This window comes from Anomalospiza imberbis, unplaced genomic scaffold (genome assembly GCF_031753505.1).
Source record: "Anomalospiza imberbis isolate Cuckoo-Finch-1a 21T00152 unplaced genomic scaffold, ASM3175350v1 scaffold_90, whole genome shotgun sequence".
Taxonomy (NCBI): Eukaryota; Metazoa; Chordata; class Aves; order Passeriformes; family Viduidae; genus Anomalospiza; species Anomalospiza imberbis.
This window is the reverse complement of record NW_027100521.1, coordinates 136187-149787: the sequence shown is the minus strand read 5'-3', so window position 1 is coordinate 149787 and position 13601 is coordinate 136187. Positions and strand designations below refer to the sequence as shown.

At 52.0% G+C, this 13601-nt stretch overlaps 1 long non-coding RNA gene across 2 annotated transcripts; it reads right to left on the bottom strand.

The window, feature by feature from the left end:
- Nucleotides 1-12132: 12132 nt before the first annotated feature.
- On the bottom strand, nucleotides 12133-13100 carry LOC137467957 (uncharacterized). Of its 2 annotated transcripts, none has more exons than XR_010995682.1 (3): nucleotides 12935-13100; nucleotides 12530-12679; nucleotides 12133-12341 (listed from the first exon to the last, which is right to left on the bottom strand). It is a non-coding gene; the product is annotated as an uncharacterized lncRNA (long non-coding RNA). The 2 variants fall into 2 exon arrangements; XR_010995681.1 differs by having other exon boundaries at nucleotides 12133-12297.
- Nucleotides 13101-13601: the final 501 nt, after the last annotated feature.

Sequence of the window (13601 nt, the reverse complement as noted above, 5' to 3'; positions counted from 1 at the left end):
CCCGTCTGCTTGGCATGGTGGGATCAGAGCTCTGGGGAGATGGCAGCGAGCACAGGAGCATCCTGCTCTGGGCAGCTGCTGAGGGCTGGATGTGCCGTGGCTGGCTGCAGGCTGGGCACATGTCCTGCCCTCCTGCTCTGCTCCCAAAGGCAGCAGGGATGGGCAGCTCTGGGCACAGCTCTGGGCACGGCCAGCATGGCCTGGGCACCGCGGGCGGCTGGGACAAGGGGACAGGAGCCTTCAGCTGACGGGCGCTTTCTGGTTTCTCTCCTTGCAGCCGGGCTCTGCGGGTGCTGAGGCTGCTCTGGGCTCTGCCAGGGCTCTGCTGGAGCTCAGCACCGGGCCACAATCAGCCAAAGAAGAAATGGGGTGACCTGCAGCACAGACCTGCTGGAGCATTTCAGCAACACAGCTCAAGTGTGCAGAGTGTACACCTCCCAGGGAAAACATGACACCACCCCAAAATAAACGTGTTCAATAGCTTCTGAAATGAAATCAATCTGGGATGACCCCAAATGACATTTTGCAGCTTGCTCAAGCTGTAGCTCAGTCTTTCTCTGAACAGTTCTCTCCTCCACCTGCCTTGTACTTCCCAACTGCTCCCTCTTTTCCCCCAGTGCGTTCCCAGCCCATGGCAGTCTCCATCACACTGTTGCCTTCCTTGGTGCCCCTCACCACGAGGAAGGCCGAGCCCCAGGCTTAGGGACTCATCCTGTCACTGGCTGAGGAGCAGCAATGTCTCAGAGGTCCAGTGGGATTTTAGTGTCATTCAGAGCTGCTCTCCAGCCCTCAGCTCTCCTCACTGCTGAGTTCCCACTCCCTTGTCCTCGTCCTTGTAGCAGGATGAGCTCTGTGAATCCCCTTGAGCCTCCCCACTCTTCCCAGCCCACGCACCCACCTCAGTTAGGCTGAAGCTGCAGCTTCTCTGTCTCCTCTGGCACACCAGTCCAGTCCCCTGTGCGGGGAGCCCCAGCCCCAGAGCACAGCACTCAGCAGTGCAGTCTGGGCTGGAGCAGCTGCCCTGCAGCCCTGGCTTGGCTGTTTGTGGCAAGGGAATGCTCCCTGTTTGCAGCTGTCCCTGCAGGATGGCCCCAGGGCAGAGCCCAGCCAGGCTCCCACTGCAGCCCCTGAAGCTTGGGGCAGACATTGGTCCCAGAGCTGAGGTTCACAGGGAGCACCCAGAGCTGTGGCTTGCAGTCAGTGTTGGCAAATGTTGTGTTCTCATCTCCTGCAGCCTGTGGGGAAAGCAACCTGTGCTGCAAGGCCTGTGTGTGCCAGGCCTGTGTGTGCCAGGGGCTATTGGATGTCTCTGTATCCATGGACAGAAGGCTCTGTGTGTGCCAGGGGCTCTTGGATGTCTCTGTACCCATGGACAGAAGGCTCTGTGTGTGCCAGGGGCTCTTGGATGTCTCTGTATCCATGGACAGAAGGCTCTGTGTGTGCCAGGGGCTCTTGGATGTCTCTGTACCCATGGACAGAAGGCTCTGTGTGTGCCAGGGGCTCTTGGATGTCTCTGTACCCATGGACAGAAGGCTCTGTGTGTGCCAGGGGCTCTTGGATGTCTCTGTATCCATGGACAGAAGGCTCTGTGTGTGCCAGGGGCTCTTGGATGTCTCTGTATCCATGGACAGAAGGCTCTGTGTGTGCCAGGGGCTCTTGGATGTCTCTGTACCCATGGACAGAAGGCTCTGTGTGTGCCAGGGGCTCTTGGATGTCTCTGTACCCATGGACAGAAGGCTCTGTGTGTGCCAGGGGCTCTTGGATGTCTCTGTACCCATGGACAGAAGGCCCTGTCTCTGCCAGGGTTTCCATAATGTCTCTGTGCCCATGGGTATGGAATAGCATGGACACTGAAAGTGTCAGTCCTGTTGCTTGCACGCTCCTTCCTTTGTATACAAGACGCATCCATGCACACCCCCATGTACAGATACATTAAAACGTCAGGGAGGGACAGAGATTTCCCACAGAGCTCTAACTTGGGCATAACTCACCTTTTAGCCGGTGGCCAGGGGATTTTTTTTCCCCAGCTCTGTGTGAGAAGGTGTCCAGGAGCTGAAGGAGCAGCATTTAGAAGCAGTTTCAGGATTTCTAGGCAGGAAGTGGAGCTGACAACCATCCACGTAACTCGCCGTATTCATCAGGATGTGCTGCTGGTTCTTTGGGAATATGGCCCAATGGAGACACGAGCCTTGGAAAAATCCCAGCTCTCTGTGGGTTTGTGCAAAGGGGGAGCAGCAGAAACACTTTGTGTCTGCTTTGGGGACACAAGGCCCAAGGAGCTGCGGTGGCAGAGGGTGACCTGGGCTGGTGGCAGGTGAAGTCCTGGTTCATGACATCCCAGAGTGGCACAGGACAAAGCTCCAAGCCCTCCCAACCCCACTGGTGAAGTCTTTGTGATGCTGCACATCCTATAGGAAAAGCTGCTGTCACACAATGCACTGGGATTTGTAAGTTTCATTTTCAATACTTTAGGTCCAGGTTTCAAATTGCAATTTTTTTTGGCCTCAAGACACAGTCGTGCACAATTCATCTCTCATCCTCCTATTGCTTCAACTCCAATTAAAAAAAAAATCTTAATATTGGAAACAAAACCCAAAGTCTTTAAAAAAAGGATGCTGAGGTCAGTCCGTAAGATGGATCCAGGCATGAGAACATGCACAAAGCAAATGAGTTCTCCTTTTAAAAAGACCAGTTACCTCTTAATCCAAAGTTACAGAATATTTTCACTACAAATTTTTTTCTTGTTTTTCATATTTTTCTCATTTTTCTTTTCCTTTTTCTTTAAGAAGATAACACATCCTGAAAAAGAGATGTTCAGCAAAATGAGAAACATTTCTCATAAACAATGAAAATATTTACTCCTCTGTTTGCTTTTCTCTGTATATCCCGATGTAAAAAATCTAGCAGAAATGAGCAGAGGTGTCAAGTGTTTGCTTTGGACTAAGCTGGAGTTCAGCACTGCTGACATCCTGCTCCAGCCAAGAGTTGCAGAATTCTTTTGCACATCTCGAGCCATGTGTTTGCAGGCACAGCACCTGCAGAGCTGACACACCAGTGCACGTGAATAACTCTGTTACTCCCTCACAGAATTTGGGCTCTGCCCCAGAACGAGGTGCTCCAGCCCTTGGCTCCTGGTTCCCGTGGGGAGCAGCTCCCTTCCCTCTGGCTGAGCTGCTCAGGCAGAGCCCGGCAGCTCCTGGCCCTGCAGGGCTGAGGCTTTTCCCCGTGGCTGGGCACAGACGGATGGAGCAGCACTGCTGGACACGGGCACACAGAGGGACCAGCAGCAGCTGCCTTTGGCCACCTGAGGCTCCAAGGCCCAAACTCTGAGCAGACAGGGCTGGAAGAGACTCGCAGGCTCCCTGCTGGCTCTGCTGCCCCACTTGTGCCCACCTGGGAGCCCCCAGGGCCAGCAGGGACTTGAGATGGCAGCCCTGGGCTCCTGGAGGTTGTGCAAGGAACGGAGCTGGGGACTCCCTGTCCATGGGGAGCTTCCAGATGGAAAAGGCTGCTGTGCCCAGGCAGCTCCAAGGGCAGAGAAAGGAGGGTCTCGACCCCTGGATCCGTGCCAGTCCCACAGTCCTGGGCAGCAGCCACCGAGCCCTGGGGGAGCAGAGGGCACAGCAAGAGGGACAAAAGCAGGCAAGGTCAGAGACTGGAGAGAGCCAGACCCGGCAGCAGGAACAGCTGCTCCATTGCACTCTTGGAGAAAGCTCTTGGCTGGTTCAAAGCGCTGAAAGGCGTGCAGGGCAGAGAGGAGGCCACACCAAACACTGCTCCTGTTTCCACAGCCTCCCCTCTCCGTGTCCCAGAAGGAATTGGATGGACTGTGTTCTTCTCCCCGAGTCGTCCGGTTCAGCACGAGCAGCTGAGCACCAGGAGCTGAAGGAGCTGAAGCCTCAGGCCACAAGAGCTGGGCCTGAGGAGACTTTGTGAGCAAATGAATGCTGCTAACATGGACCTGGCTGAATGCAGCAGATGGAATCATGGAATTGTTATGTGTATTTGAGATAATTCGTGCTTGTGAGGAATAGATGTATGAAATACGTTATATTGGTAAGAAATATTCTGTAAATTTTTTTAAGCCCCCCACCAAGGACGGGTAGGTTGCTTCACAGTATTTCAAACCCGCAGCTGGCAGCAGGGAGAAAAGGACCTAATTTGAAAACGAATGGATGTGGCCGGCTCGGAGATGGGTGCTTTTCTGCACTGGTGGGTTCCTTTGTCTCCCTGGTGCTACACTGCAGCTCCTGGCATGTAGATGTTAGCAAAAAGGATTCTCTTTGAGGAAAGATCTAATACTCAGATCCTTTGGCATTCATCATTTTTCAAGTGTCTTATGTTACATTTTACATATTTGTCGTGGTTTGACATGGAAATGAATTTTTTCAGGAAGTTGGGTCAAACCAATCAGTGGTCAGGTTTGGATATTGGCACACTATTTTGAATTCTTCTGATGAAAAGCACCTACTTGGCTGCAGGCTCTTTACTGCCAAGCTCTCAGCAGGGTGGCTGGCTGGAGGTTTGCTTTGTCCCTCATCAGCTTCAAGGAGAAACAATCTCACCACCACAGTGACTGCTCAATGTCCCAGTGCAGAATTTTTAAAACGCCGGGCTTCTGTTCCCCTCCTATTCTCCAGCATTAGCCAAGGTATTTCAGAATGTTTGTACCGATTTGCTGAATCCCTCTGGACATTTAGAAAGTAAAACATTACTGAACTGCTTTGCTGGCTGCTTTTGTTTTATTGGTAGCTGCACATTTGAGCTGGTAAAATGGTTTGCTGTTGCTATTCCAAAATTTGTCCACTAACCTACCATGCTATTCTATATGCTAATCTTTTTGTTTCTCTCTTCATTCTCTTTCCCTCACGCATCTCCATTCTCGTCTTTTTCTCATTTTATGAGCCAATTCCCTTTCTCTAATTCCCTTTTTCTGTGTCAAATCCCACATATGCCAAAGTGTCCGAGATTTTACTCTGCAAGTTGTTGTATGTAATAAACTTCTGTATATCTTATCCAGCTGAACACAATGGCACCACTTACACGCCCTAAGTGACATGTACCTGTTTGGAACGCCCAAGGAGAAACACGCTGTAAGTAGTTGAGAGTGAGATAACCAGAACCATCAGGGAAATACATCTGAATACCGAACTCCAGGAGCACGATCGATCAGACAGGTTCTGTTCAACTTGCCACAGTGAAGGAACTCCACATGAATAGGTGCAGCCCAGAAAAGAAGAAAGAGACTTTGCCTCAGGCAAGAAAAACCATACATAAATCACTTGGACAGAACAGTCGGGGTGAACATAGGGGACCCTATGCTGTAGTGGTCAAACCTGTGTCTCACCCATCGCCGATCCCGGGCTCGGCACTGACCTTTTTCTGATAGTGGCTTTTCGTTGTTATTCTCTAAATTTATATTTGGACAATTTAATAAATTTTCTTTAATTAATAAATTAGAGCATTCATTTATAACAATCTTGAATCCATCTATAACATACTAAAAATCCTAAAGCTTAAATTTCTTACCCATGTGACATACTAAACTCCTCTCTACAATTTCTACAATCTATTTCACACTTTTGTGGTTTCTAGTTTACCTTGAGGCTTTGGAAGTTTTCTACATGAATGAGGGTCAAAGTCAGTGCTCCCCTGGGGGTCAGGACACCCCAGAGCAGACAGAGAAATCCTCCCGGTGTCCTGGGTTTCCACAACATCCCTTCCTCCTTTATTCATTATACACAATTCACAAAGTTCTATTGTGACATTTGGGTCTTGGCCAGTCCTTTTCTGTAGGGTATTCAGTGTCACAGTGAGCAGCCAAAGGTGACATATTAGCATTGTCAGCCTTATTTCACATTATCAATGTTATAAACGCCAATCACTTGGTTTTCAAAATTTTAAAAGTTTAATAATAATAAAATGGTTATAAAAATAGTAATACAATTAGAGTAATGAAAATTTAGAGTTAGGACAATTACAAGACAATAAAAAGCAAAGAATTACAGACGTCCGGATGCTCTCGGGCACTTAAGCCCAATAAGCATGCCTTGTGAACAAAGGAATAATCTTTAAAAGCAATAGCCTGTTGCATATTCATATATCTCATACATGATGCATAAATTCCTTGCAAATTAAGAACTTTTCTGGTTTTTGTCAACTTCTTCCCCTTAATCCTGGTGGTTCCATAAAGACAGAGAGAAGGTGGAAGAATGTTTGTCTTTTCCGATAAGGAGGCAGTAATTCTTTATGGGCCCCCATCATTGTCATCTCTGTGTGAAGAGTTTCTTCATTATCTCATCTCTTGCTTGAGTTAGTAAAAAAACCCCCACATACATAGGCTCTATTTTAACTACAAAACTACATATACCATACTATTAAAATGTTAATACAGCACTTCTAATCAATATGACATAATACATATAGTATTCAATTTAATATTTGCAAAAAGCCAATCATAAAATATGCATTTTTCACAATCAAATTTAATTCTATCTGAAAAAAAATGTATAATCATGTTCTATTTTTATATAACTGTTATTAATGATGATAATAATAATATTATTTTTCACTTGCACAAATGAACCGGAGCTCAAGTTTTAACCTTCCTCTGTCCCTCCATGTGGGAGCATTCCAAAAGCAATTCTTCCTTCTGTTGGTGCTGTTTCCAATGTGCCATTTACAAACTTCACCCACATATTCCCAAACCCACAATTCTTTTCCTTCTTCCACATGCAATTTTTGGATGCATTTGAAGACATCCAGGGGTTCAGACTCTTTTAACAGAGTGCCCCACTGCTCACAGGGTGCTCTGACCTCAGCCCACTCCAGAGCCAGGGAACTCCAGGGAAGGGCTTCCCATCTGGGAATTTCTGATGGGACTGATTCCTCACATTTACATTTAAAAAGTGACATTTTGTTGTGATCTGGCCAGGCTGTGCCAGTTTTGTCTCACCAGTGGGCAGGGTCAGCACCAAAGACACAGACACTAACTGAAGGACTCAGTGTCATTGACTGTAGCTCAAAGCAGCAAAGAATCACAAAAGGAGCAGCTCAGCAATGCACCCAGCCAGCAGCACCAAAGATTGCAGCAGTGATTAAGAAAGATCCAGCAGCAGTTACCCTCAGGCTTTACCATGCCCCAGATCCACACAGCAGCTGGGGAAGCTGTCACAGCCAAGGGCTGCAGAGCCACTCCTGGACACTGGGAATTCCTGCAGGTGCCTCCAGCCACAGGTGAGGCTCCAGCCTCGCTGGGAGAGGGCCCAGCTCTGACAGTGCTGAATGAACAAACTGACAGCACTGCTGGTGCGGGAACATCTGGTTTCATCCTCCTCCTGGGTTCCTCCCAAAGCCTGGCCAGGGCCCAAGAGGAACCAAGGGAGGTGACTTTGCCCATTCAGCCCCAGACAAGGCCAGATGTCAGATTTCATGGCCTTGTCTGCCTTCTAAACACAGAAAGGTCAATCCATGTTTCACTAATGAGTGGATACATCTATCTCAGCGCTAATGACCATGCATATTTCATTAGTGAGCAGATACAAAGATAACCTTTGGTTGGAAGGTTCATCCAGAGGCCACCTTTGGCTCAGGGCCTCACTCAGGGCTGTTGTCCAGGCCTTGGCACTTCAGGGACGTGGTTTAGTGCTGGGCTCGACACTGCTGGGTGACCGGCTGGACTGGATGAGCTCAGAGGTCTTTCCCAACAGAAAGGATTCTGTGTTTCCATGATTCCATCTGCTGCATTCAGCCAGGTCCATGTTAGCAGCATTCATTTGCTCACAAAGTCTCCTCAGGCCCAGCTCTTGTGGCCTGAGGCTTCAGCTCCTTCAGCTCCTGGTGCTCAGCTGCTCGTGCTGAACCGGACGACTCGGGGAGAAGAACACAGTCCATCCAATTCCTTCTGGGACACGGAGAGGGGAGGCTGTGGAAACAGGAGCAGTGTTTGGTGTGGCCTCCTCTCTGCCCTGCACGCCTTTCAGCGCTTGGAACCAGCCAAGAGCTTTCTCCAAGAGTGCAATGGAGCAGCTGTTCCTGCTGCCGGGTCTGGCTCTCTCCAGTCTCTGACCTTGCCTGCTTTTGTCCCTCTTGCTGTGCCCTCTGCTCCCCCAGGGCTCGGTGGCTGCTGCCCAGGACTGTGGGACTGGCACGGATCCAGGGGTCGAGACCCTCCTTTCTCTGCCCTTGGAGCTGCCTGGGCACAGCAGCCTTTTCCATCTGGAAGCTCCCCATGGACAGGGAGTCCCCAGCTCCGTTCCTTGCACAACCTCCAGGAGCCCAGGGCTGCCATCTCAAGTCCCTGCTGGCCCTGGGGGCTCCCAGGTGGGCACAAGTGGGGCAGCAGAGCCAGCAGGGAGCCTGCGAGTCTCTTCCAGCCCTGTCTGCTCAGAGTTTGGGCCTTGGAGCCTCAGGTGGCCAAAGGCAGCTGCTGCTGGACCCTCTGTGTGCCCGTGTCCAGCAGTGCTGCTCCATCCGTCTGTGCCCAGCCACGGGGAAAAGCCTCAGCCCTGCAGGGCCAGGAGCTGCCGGGCTCTGCTTGAGCAGCTCAGCCAGAGGGAAGGGAGCTGCTCCCCACGGGAACCAGGAGCCAAGGGCTGGAGCACCTCGTTCTGGGGCAGAGCCCAAATTCTGTGAGGGAGTAACAGAGTTATTCACGTGCACTGGTGTGTCAGCTCTGCAGGTGCTGTGCCTGCAAACACATGGCTCGAGGTGTGCAAAAGAATTCTGCAACTCTTGGCTGGACCAGGATGTCAGCAGTGCTGAACTCCAGCTTAGTCCAAAGCAAACACTTGACACCTCTGCTCACATCTGCTAGATTTTTTACATCAGGGTATCCAGAGAAAAGCAAACAGAGGAGTAAATATTTTCATTATTTATCAGAAACATATCTCATTTTGCTGAACATTTCTTTTTCCGGACGTGTTATCTTCTTAAAAAGAAAAAGAAAAAAGAAAAAAACCTGAGAAAAATATGAAAGAGAAAAAAAAGAAACAAATGTGTAGTGAAATCTTCTTGAACTTTGGATTAAGAGGTAACTGGTCTTTTTAAAAGGAGAACTCATTTGCTTTGTGCATGTTCTCATGCCTGGATCCATCTTATGGACTGACCTCAGCATCCATTTTAAAGACTTTGGGTTTTGTTTCCAATATTAAGATTTTTTTTTTTTAATTGGAGTTGAAGCAATAGGAGGATGAGAGATGAATTGTGCACGACTGTGTCTTGAGTACAAAAATATTGCAGTTTGAAACTTGGACCTAAAGTATTGAAAATGAAACTTACAAATCCCAGTGCATTGTGTGACAGCAGCTTTTCCTATAGGATGTGCAGCATCACAAAGACTTCATCAGTGGGGTTGGGAGGGCTTGGAGCTTTGTCCTGTGCCACTCTGGGATGTCATGAACCAGGACTTCACCTGCCACCAGCCCAGGTCACCCTCTGCCACCGCAGCTCCTTGGGCCTTGTGTCCCCAAAGCAGACACAAAGTGTTTCTGCTGCTCCCCCTTTGCACAAACCCACAGAGCGCTGGGATTTTTCCAAGGCTCGTGTCTCCATTGGGCCATATTCCCAAAGAACCAGCAGCACATCCTGATGAATACGGCGAGTTACGTGGATGGTTGTCAGCTCCACTTCCTGCCTAGAAATCCTGAAACTGCTTCTAAATGCTGCTCCTTCAGCTCCTGGACACCTTCTCACACAGAGCTGGGAAAAAAAAATCCCCTGGCCACCGGCTAAAAGGTGAGTTATGCCCGAGTTAGAGCCCTGGGGGAAATCTCTGTCCCTCCCTGACGTTTTAATGTATCTGTACATGGGGGTGTGCATGGATCCGTTTTGTATACAAAGGAAGGAGCGTGCAAGCAACAGGACTGACACTTTCAGGGCCCATGCTATTCCATACCTATGGGCACAGAGACATTATGGAAACCCTGGCACAGACAGAGCCTTCTGTCCATGGATACAGAGACATCCAAGAGCCCCTGGCACACACAGAGCCTTCTGTCCATGGGTTCAGAGACATCCAAGAGCCCCTGGCACACACAGAGCCTTCTGTCCATGGGTTCAGAGACATCCAAGAGCCCCTGGCACACACAGAGCCTTCTGTCCATGGGTACAGAGACATCCAAGAGCCCCTGGCACACACAGGCCTGGCACACACAGGCCTTGCAGCACAGGTTGCTTTCCCCACAGGCTGCAGGAGATGAGAACACAACATTTGCCAACACTGACTGCAAGCCACAGCTCCGGGTGCTCCCCGTGAACCTCAGCTCTGGAACCACTGTCTGCCCCAAGCTTCAGGGACTGCAGTGGGAGCCTGGCTGGGCTCTGCCCTGGGGCCATCCTGCAGGGACAGCTGCAAACAGGGAGCATTCTCTTGCCACAAACAGCCAAGCCAGGGCTGCAGGGCAGCTGCTCCAGCCCGGACTGCACTGCTGAGTGCTGTGCTCTGGGGCTGGGGCTCCCCGCACAGGGGACTGGACTGGTGTGCCAGAGGAGACAGAGAAGCTGCAGCTTCAGCCTAACTGAGGTGGGTGCGTGGGCTGGGAAGAGTGGGGAGGCTCAAGGGGATTCACAGAGCTCATCCTGCTGCAAGGACGAGGAAAAGGGAGTGGGAACTCAGCAGTGAGGAGAGCTGAGGGCTGGAGAGCAGCTCTGAATGACACTAAAATCCCACTGCACCTCTGAGACATTGCTGCTCCTCAGCCCGTGACAGGATGAGTCCCTAAGCCTGGGGCTCGGCCTTCCTCGTGGTGAGGGGCACCAAGGAAGGCAACAGTGTGATGGAGACTGCCATGGGCTGGGAACGCACTGGGGGAAAAGAGGGAGCAGTTGGGAAGTACAAGGCAGGTGGGGGAGACAACAGTTCAGAGAAGGGCTGAGCTACAGCTTGAGCAAGCTGCAAAATGTCATTTGGGGTCATCCCAGATTGATTTCATTTCAGAAGCTATTGAACACGTTTATTTTGGGGTTGTGGCATGTTTTCCCTGGGAGGTGTACACTCTGCGCACTTGAGCTGTGTTGCTGAAATGCTCCAGCAGGTCTGTGCTGCAGGTCACCCCATTTCTTCTTTGGCTGATTGCGGCCCGGTGCTGAGCTCCAGCAGAGCCCTGGCAGAGCCCAGAGCAGCCTCAGCACCCGCAGAGTCCAGCTGCAAGGAGAGAAACCAGAAAGCGCCCGTCAGCTGAAGGCTCCTGTCCCCTTGTCCCAGCCGCCCGCGGTGCCCAGGCCATGCTGGCTGTGCCCAGAGCTGTGCCCAGAGCTGCCCATCCCTGCTGCCTTTGGGAGCAGAGCAGGAGGGCAGGACATGTGCCCAGCCTGCAGCCAGCCACGACACATCCAGCCCTCAGCAGCTGCCTAGAGCAGGATGCTCCTGTGCTCGCTGCCATCTCCCCAAAGCTCTGATCCCACCATGCCAAGCAGACGGGACCCACCTGACGCCATCCCCCGCTGGAAGAAAAGCTGGTCCCAAACGATGTCCTCATCCTTCTCCAAGGGCACGGCCCATCCACACCACAGCTGCTCCCAAGCACTTCCCCATCCAGACTGGACCCCACCTGGAACACTTCCTCTAGAAAAACACACAACAACATTTTGAAAATAGATTACAGACAAAAAGGGGAACAAGAAAAAAGGTCAAAAATCATATTACTGTCAGGGACTTGAGGAAGGTCCAACCCCTGCATGCCAGGGAAAAACCCACCCACAGGTAAGGGAAGCCCAGGCTTTCTCCCTTCCCCCCTGCACTGCCCCCCAAAATAACGGTGATCCCAAAGCAAACAGGGGCAGTGGAGCAGCCCAAGCCCTTCCTTGCCTGCAGAGCAAAGCAGCCCCTGCACAGGTTCTGGAGTCCCACCTCTGCTCCCACCACGGGGGTTTGTTTGTGTCGGGCTGGCTGCCCCAGCCCCAGCCCCAGCCCGGGGCACGGTGGGTGCTGGGGGCTGTTGGCAGGGCCAGGAGCCCACTCCCATTTCATCACCACCCCAGCCCATCCCCCAGCCCTGCCAAAAGCAGCCTGGCAGCCGACTGAAGGATCAGCTGCATCCACCCCAGCAAAGGGGGAACCTTTGGTTCCTGGCCAGGCTGTGCAATGCCCAAATCTTGGAGCATCCCCCTGTGTATAGACTCACCTGCAAATTTCCTGTGGAGCCTGGCTTTGGAGAAGGTGCCAGAATCGAAGTCCATCATCCTCAGCTGCCGGTGACCAGGTGGAGGAAGAGGTTGTCATCCTTGATGTCATCCTCGCTGTCCCCAGCAGCAGCAGCCCCACCTGGTACAGCTTCTCCAGGGGCTCCTTCTCCTTCCCTGGGGGTGAGCCCAGGCTGTCAGGGTTCTGCCCAGGGCCCCAGCTGTCAGGGAACCAGGACAAGCAAAATCAGCTCAGATGGCAGCCACCAGTGCTGGGCAGAGCAGCTCAGCTCCAGCACAAGGGCTGCGTGTTCCCATCTGATGACCCCTGGGCAGTGACACAGGCAGGACAAAATGTCTGGGTTCCTTTGCTTCTGATTGCCAAGGCATGTGTGGAGCTGCAACTTACCAGGGCCTTGCATCAAAGTGTGCCTGTGGCTCTCTCCCTTCTTCTAGGGCCGATCAATATCCTGCAGCCAGGGATCACAGAACAGCTCTTCTAACGAGGGCCTGTCCGAGTGCAGCATGGATAAACACCGCCTGATCACATCTTGGCACTCTGGGCAGAGAAACCAGAACCCGCCGGTCAGCTGGAGAAGGCTCCTTTTGGCTTTGCCCCACTATTCCCGTGCCCAGGCCATGCTGGATGTGCTCAGAGCTGGGCCTAAACTTCCCCATCAATTCCCTGTTTTGGAGGAGAGCAGGAGAGCAGGACATGTGCCACCTCCTCAGCAGCTGCCAGAGCAGGATGCTCACGAGCTGCTGCTGTCTCCCAGCACTGCCATTGCCGCCGTGGCCTGAGATGAGGATCCACCTTGAGAGAGCCGTTGTGGCAGCGAGAGCTGATGGTCCCAGCTGATGTTCTGGCTCCTCCTGAAAGGGTGCTCCCCGCAGACCATTTGGTGCAGCAGGATGCCCAGGGACCAGATGGTAGCTGGCTTGCCGTAGTAAAATCGAAAGTGGGTCCATTCTGGGGGCCTGTATGACCGTGTTCCTGTGGAATACAGATGGGGTTCATCAGGGGGATGCTGCTGCTCCCAGAGCCTGGCCCCAGCATCCCTGGGCGTGTGGGGGCTGCCCCAGTGGCACACGGGGTGACCGCTGCCCTCTCGCCAGCACCTGGGACTTGTGTACAGACTCGGGGTAGGAAAAGAAGCCACTGGGGTTGGAAGAGGGCAGCAGAAATCCTGGCAAGGCCCAACCATGAGGAGAAAAACCCACCCAGTGCTTGGGAAAACCATGCCTTCATCCTCCCTGCCTGCACTGCCCAAAAACATCATGAATCCAAAACAAACCAGGTGAGTGGAGCAGTCCAAGCCCTTTCGCACCTGCACACCAAACCGGCTGGGACACAGCTTACGGCCCCCCTCTCTGCTACCCCCACCCACCCGTGTTTTTGTTGGGCTGGCTGTCCCAGCCCCAGCCCCAGTCTTGGGCAGAGTGGTGGGCAAAGGCTGCCAGCAGGGCTGGAAGCTGGCTCC